The following is a 7,199-nucleotide window of genomic DNA, read 5'->3' as shown; positions in this document are numbered from 1 at the left end:
TGTGAACATGGTGCAAGACCAGGCAGTGTTTCGTTCTATGATTCGCTATGAATCAGAACCAACTTGATAGCACCTGACAACAACAATCTTTATGGAAACAGATTACCAGGTCTTTCTCTAGCAGAGCCACTGGGTGGGTTTTTGTTAGCAGCGGAGAGATTAGCCAATGTGCCACCAGGTCGCCAATAAATGTCTGCATAGAAGCCTTAAGTAACCAAGGCTGTTGGAAAGCAACAGTTTAGTAAAGGTGTAAAAAGAATTCTTTCAACATCTTCTCCCAGACCGAGAAGAGCCAATTGAGAAGATGCATCCTCCTTGGGCAAATGTGTGGAGTCCTCAGGCTTGTCTTCCCCATCCTGACCTCTACGAGCCTGCTTTCACCCCCCTTGGACACAATGTGACATCCACCCTCCACTTTTTTCCAGACAATGAGCTCTCAGGTCCTCCGTCCACACTCAGAAAGAAATTCATTCCACAAAAGTGCACTGAAAGTAAATGTTACTGGGCACCAGGCACTGTTTGGGGCTGGGATGGAGCAGTGGACAGAAGACAAAGTCCCTGCTCCCGTGGGGCTGACGTTCTAGTGGGGAAGACAGAGGTAAGCAAAAGAGAGAAGAAAAATACATAGTAGAACAGAATCCTATACCTGTGGATATAATCCAGTTTGGAAACAGGAATTTTCTTTGTTATGTTAATTAGATCTCACCAGAGTAGTTGTTGTCAGGTGCCTTCAAGTTGATTTTCGACTCATAGTGACTGCATGATGGCTGTCAGTCGGACTTGACTTGATGGTTTAGGACATGATTGGGGGACTGAGTGCTGAGGCAGGGAAGACAAGATATTGGGGGAGAGGAGGTCAAGGAGCTAGGAAGCCACAGCATCAGGAGGGTTGGAATCCTCTAAGTGGGTGGTGAATCACCCAGCATCATGGCAGGAGGGATTTGGAGAGAGGATGGTGAGGTGGCTGCAAGCCAAAGGGGTATAGCCCCAATTGTGCTATCGTAAGTAACCCTGAGCTAGTGGGAAGGCTTTTATTTTCTTCTATGGGTGAAGGATCTTCCTGTCATCCCCGAACCAATAGTGGCCACTGAGTAGCCAAGTAGATAGCGCCATTTCAGCAGAAGCTTGAAATAATATTATAATGCTAATAATTTATTAGTATCATATATTGACAGCCACTGGTTGAGAGGCAGTGGAGTACAAGGATTAAGGACATGGGCCCTGCCTGTGTTTAAATTTCAGCTCAGTGCCTTCCTCCTCATTTAATCTCATCTATAAGTAGTGCAGCACCTATCTTTTCAGTTTCTGAGAAGTAGATGAGCTAAAACATACAGAGAATGCTGCCTGCAGTATTGTGTGGACTCAAAAAGATTAGCTAGATATTCTCTGTAACCTCTCTAATCTTTGCTGGCAAAAAACAAGCGAACTTAGAGCAGTCTTCTAAAGGCCCTGTGCTGTTAGTATTTCTGTTTGTGAAATAGCAGCCAGAAGGGTAAAGTCAAATGGTCAGTTATTCCTTGGCTAATTGTAATTAAACGGCCTCTGGAGGCAATGTGCCCCAGGGGGAGCCCTGAGTTCCAGTTCGTCCTCAGCCTCTGACGTAAATATGACCCGGAGCAAGTCAGGACATCTCTGAGCCACAGCCTGGCCCCTGTACAATGGGGGTGATCATTCCTGCCAGGCCCACACAAGGTTGTTTTGAGGGCCAGGTGAGGAAATGTTCTCTGAAGGTAAACGTACCTCACTGGGAAACTGTAGGCAGCACACCTGTGGGATATGCCCACCTGCTGCGTGCTGGGCACAGAGGGGAAGCTGGCCTGCCCCCTCCCTGGGGGAGCACCCAGAAGACAGGGTGTATACCCAGATAGCCAGGCTGTGGGAGAAAGCGCCTGCCGTCTCAGGCAAATGCTACAGAAGTCAGATTACAAAAGGAAGAAATGTTTTGATGGTAAAATCTATGTGCAGATTTAGGGAGACTATAATGAATAACAGTGAGTGTGCTGGGCAGCTCCCCTTCTAGAGCCTTTCCCTACAGATGTGCGTGCTTGCGCAAATGACTTGACGTCAAGGGAGTTCGCCTGTAGAACGGTTTGTAACTGCATAAGGTCAGGAGCCCCCGAAACATCCAACAAACAGAGGGTGAGCTGTATACGTGGGCTGTGAGACTGAGTAAGGAAAAGCCCTTTGTGCACTGATATGGAAAGGCTGCCAAGGTATACTCTGTGAAAAACAAAAACAAAAAAACTGGGTGCAAAATGGTATTCATGCGATGCTCCCTTTTTTGTCTGAAAAAGTAGGGGAGATTATATGTTATTTATTTATATATGCAAAGTATATTCTAATTACTAGAAACTAGCAACACTGGTTGCCTCTCAGTAGGAAGAGGAATATCACTGTATATCCTTCATGCCTTTTGATTTTTGAACCGTGTAAATGTAACAGCTATAAGAAAGGGGGAGGCAGCAGAGGGAAGTGGGGAGATGGAGAGACAGGCAGCACACCCTACATGTGAGTTCTGGAATCAGACAGACGTGAGTGGGAATCCCAGCTCTGTTATTTTGCAGCTGTGTGGCTTTGCCTGAGATAGTTAACCTTTCTGAGGCTTAGTTTCTGCATTAAGGGGTTATGATAATACTGCTGAGCCACCTGGACTATTGGGAGATTAAGACTAGTGAGTTTAAAGCATTTAGCACTATGTTGTTGTTAGGTGCCATCAAGTTGGTTCTGATTCATAGTGACCCCATGTGATAGAGTAGAACTGCCCATAGGGTTTTCTTGGCTGTAATCTTTACAGAAGCAGATCACCAGGTCCTTCTCCCGTGGAGCTGCTGGGTAGGTTTGAACCGCCAACCTTACCGTTAGCAGCCAAGCACTTATCGATTGCACCAACAGGGCTCCAACAAAGGCACTCAAAAATGCTTGCTCTGTTTAACCAGGTCAGCATCCAAACTTCCAGAATGGTATATGCAGTTCATCTTGACTCTAATCTTTTCCTTTCACATGCAGGGCTCCCTTCCCACAGCTTGTAGAATACCGGTCAAAGCAGAGGCCAGGGTGTGTGGGTCCTGAGTCAAATACAGTACCACCCTCCCCCTGCCCCTGTGCTTCCTCCCAGAGATAAAACACTGAGGACTAGCTGTTGGGCTCTGATAATGCGGCCTAGCTCCACAGAACCCTGGGCCTGCCACCTGACTCCTCCTTACTCACATGAAAACAGACAGCCTCTCTCAAACACCGGGGTGCATCTGAATTGCTGGTGCAGTGCAGATTCCTGGGCCCATCGTGATGGGGACATTCATGAGAAGAAAACCAAAAACCAAACCCTTTGCCAACGAGTCGATTCCAACTCATAGCAACCCTATAGGACAGAGTAGAACTGCTCCATAGAGTTTCCAAGGAGTGCCTGGTGGATTTCAACTGCCCACCTTTTGGTTAGCAGATGTAGCTCTTAACCACTATGCCACCAGGGTAAGAATAGGGATAATTCTGAGGAGTCTGCATAGAGGTAGGGTGGTGACCTAGGGCAAACAGGTTGGTTCTGGGTTGGCTCTGGTGGGGGGACAGTGGAAGAGGAATATCATCCAGAAGATGGGATATGAGAGAAAAGTTGGAGTGATGAAGATAGGACAGGGGACCAAGCTGAGGGCAAGGCAGATAAGGTTCCCACTTGGGGGAACATGGGAAATTAAGGGAGTTTGCTGGTAATAGTCAGGAATAGGGTCAGAAAAAAAAAAAAAAAAAAAAAAAGGGTCAGAGGGGACCAAAAACCATCTTTCCTGTTCATCTAAACGTCTCAGGAGGATCCTGGGTAAGGAACCTACACGTACGCTCCTCCATGTGCATATATGATGCACGTTACTATCTGTATACAACAAGGAGTCCTGGTGGTGGAACGGTTAAGCATTAGGCTGCTAACCGAAAGGTTGGTGGATCAAACCCATCTGGCTGCTCTGCTAAAGAAAGACCTGGTGATCTGCTTCTGTAGAAATTACGGCCTAGAAAACCATATGGGGGCAATTCTCTGTCACACAAGGAGGGATCGCTGTGAGTCGGGAGGACACCTAACAACAGCAACGAATGCAAAGGCATTCATTGCCAAATTGAAGTAGTACAATATTGGAGCCAAGTCAACGCCCATCAGTAAGGAGCTAGTTAAATAAATCAGGATACTTTCCTGTGATGGAACACTCTCCAGCCCAGAAAGGAGGAGGAAGTCCTTACCGCTCTGAAAATGAAACAATCTCTAAGATACATTTTAAGTGAAAAATGTAATGGACATCATCAGGGAAGTGAAAACTAAAGCCACAGTGAGCTCTGATTTCACACGTTATCAGTGTGGACGATTTAAACACTGATAATTTCAAGTGTTGTTGATGAAGTGGAGCAACAGGAACTCTTAAGCTTTGCTGGTGGGTGCGTGGAGTGATGCCGTCACTTTGGGAAATAGCTTGGCATGATCCGCTGACGTTGACCATGTGCATTCCCTAGGGCCTGCAGTTGCCCTGGAGAAATTCTTACCTCCCACCATCATCACTGCTGTGCGCCAGGAGAAATGGTTAAGACGTTCACGTTGTGCTGTTCCTAGAAGCCAAAAACTGAAAACAACCCAAATGTCCCCTAAGTAGTACAATAAAATATTAATTGTGGTATATTCATACAATGGAATTCTACACAAGAGTGAAAATAAACTCCAGCCGCGCATTATCAGCGTGATTGGACCTCAGGACCATCACCTTGTGTAGGGTAAAAGCAAGTTGCAGAACACTACCTGCAATGCACTTCCTTCTATTCAAAATCCAAAAAGGTGAGAAACTAAATAATGTATATATTGTATTGTGATATAATAGGAGCCCTGGTGGCACAACAGTTAAGTGCTCGGCTGCTAACTGGAAGGTTGGTAGTTCGAACCCATCCAGCAGCTCTTTGGGAGAAAGACCTGGTGATCAGCTTCCGTAAAGATTCCCAGTAAACTCAGTGCCGTCGAGTCAATTCCGACTCATAGCGACCCTATAGGACAGAGTAGAACTGCCCCCATAGAGTTGCCAAGGAGCGCCTGGTGGATTCGAACTGCCGACCCTTTGGTTAGCAGCCGTAGCATTTAACCACTACGCCACCAGGGTTTCCCCATAAAGATTACAACCTAGAAAACCCTATGGGGCAGTTCTACTCTGTCACATGGGGTCACTGTGAGCTGAAATCAACACGAGGACACTCCACCCCACAACAACAACATTGTGATCTAAACATGTGGAAGGACTGCAAAGAAAAACAAGGGCACATTAAGCATCAAGTTCAGGATAATGTTTGTGGGAGGAGGGAGGGAGACTGGCGAGGGGCATGCAGAGGATGTGAAAAGCCTTTCTTAGTCTAGGGCAGGTGCTGGGTACTCTGTGGTCCATTGCATTGTGGGTTTTTTGTTTTTTTAATTTGTGTATATTTTATAACCACTCTTCTTGTATCTGGAGTTGCTGGATGGTGCAAATAGTTAATGTGCTTGGCTGCTAACCGAAAGGATGGAGGTTCAAGTCCACCCAGAGGCACCTTGGGAGAAAGGCCTGGTGATCTACTTCTGAAAAATCAGCCGTTGAAAACCCTATGGAGCACAGTTTTACTCTGACACACATGGGGTCACCATGAGTCAGAATCTACTCGATGGCAACTGGTGCTGGTATTTTTGTATCTACTGAATATTTAGTAAACACAATTTAAAAATGAGGCCTACGACTGTATGAACAGCATGCTACCATTTGTATTAAATAACAGCATATATATATACACACACACACATACCAAAAAACCAAAAAGAAAACCATTGCCATTGAGTCGATTCTGACTCATGGCAACCCCATGTGTTACAGAGTAGAGCTGCTCCATGGGGTGTTCTTGGCTGTAATCTTTATGCAGCAGTTCACCAGGTTTTTCTTCCATGGAGCGGCTGGGTGGGTTCAAACCTCCAACCTTTAGGTTAGAAGCCAATTGCAAACTGCATTCGCCACCCAGGCTCCTTATTCACACACCCCCACACACATGCGTGTTTGTATTAAGGTGTCTCTGCAAAGTTACACATATGCAATTGGTAAAATCGATTGCCTTTGGGGAGGGGAACTGGAGTCTAGAGACAAGGAGAGAGACTTCCTTGTATTTTTAAAATTTTGAATCACTTCAATCAATTGGAATTAAAAAAAAAAATTAAAGGGAGAGGGAGACTGAGAGAGGGAAAAGTGAGAGAGAAGGGTGGGTGGGAGGGAGGAGTGCAAAGGAATACATCCTAGTCCTAGGAGCGGAGTGGGAGGAGGGGGACTGGCCAAGCTCTGGCCACCAAAACCTTCTGGATGTGCCCAGAATTACAACTGGAAGCAGATGCCCACTGGCCTGCCCAGGAAAGCTTCTGTGTCCTCCCATGGCTTGGGCCCAGACCCAGACCATGCTCTTATGCCTAAGGCCAGCTCTGCTTCAAACAGTTGCACACATTGACCCTGGCTCTGCAGTCTTTTGTTTCTAGAACTTTGCTTCCAAACAAGGCTCACTGGAGTCTCTCCCCCGACCCTGCGTTCTTATCTCAGGCCTTCACCCCACCTGTGATCTGCACGATTCCTTTGAAGTCATTTCAGAGTCGTCTGAGCTTTAATCCTACATGACTATGAAATGTGTGTCTATGTCACCAAGGTCAGCCAACAGCAAACAGGCCATTTTCATCCCCTTTCTAATCCTCCCCTCAAGGACCCAGTGTCCTTTGCCATTTTGCCTCATCAAAACCTGTTCACAGATTCTTTGTTCACACTGGGATACCAATAATTTAAAGGGAAACAGACCCACTCTAAACAGGGTCACTGGGATTTCCCCCAAAGATCCTGGCCTTGAGAGTTAAAGGCACGAAAGGCTAATGGTAGAATTTCAGGCATCAGCTAGTGGGCAAGGAAGGATTTGGGCACAATGCGCAGGAGTTGCCTTTTCCACCTCCACAAGGGATTCATCCTGGGATGGCTGAGGATGGATCTGAGGCCTGGGTTTGTACTCCGGAGTGGACCTCTGAGAGTCCGATGGCCAGGGGTGAAGGGAGGGTCGTGTTATACTCTGAACTGAAAAAGACTTTCCTCAGAGTGGCCTTACTCCCCAAAGGGCTGTTATGGGGGTCTAGGTGGCACCGTAACATGGTGGTGAGTACTAAGACAAGAATGCACTGCACAGCTAGGTGAGCA

This window comes from Elephas maximus, chromosome 1 (assembly GCF_024166365.1).
Source record: "Elephas maximus indicus isolate mEleMax1 chromosome 1, mEleMax1 primary haplotype, whole genome shotgun sequence".
Lineage (NCBI taxonomy): Eukaryota > Metazoa > Chordata > Mammalia > Proboscidea > Elephantidae > Elephas > Elephas maximus.
This window is presented reverse-complemented; position numbering follows the sequence as displayed.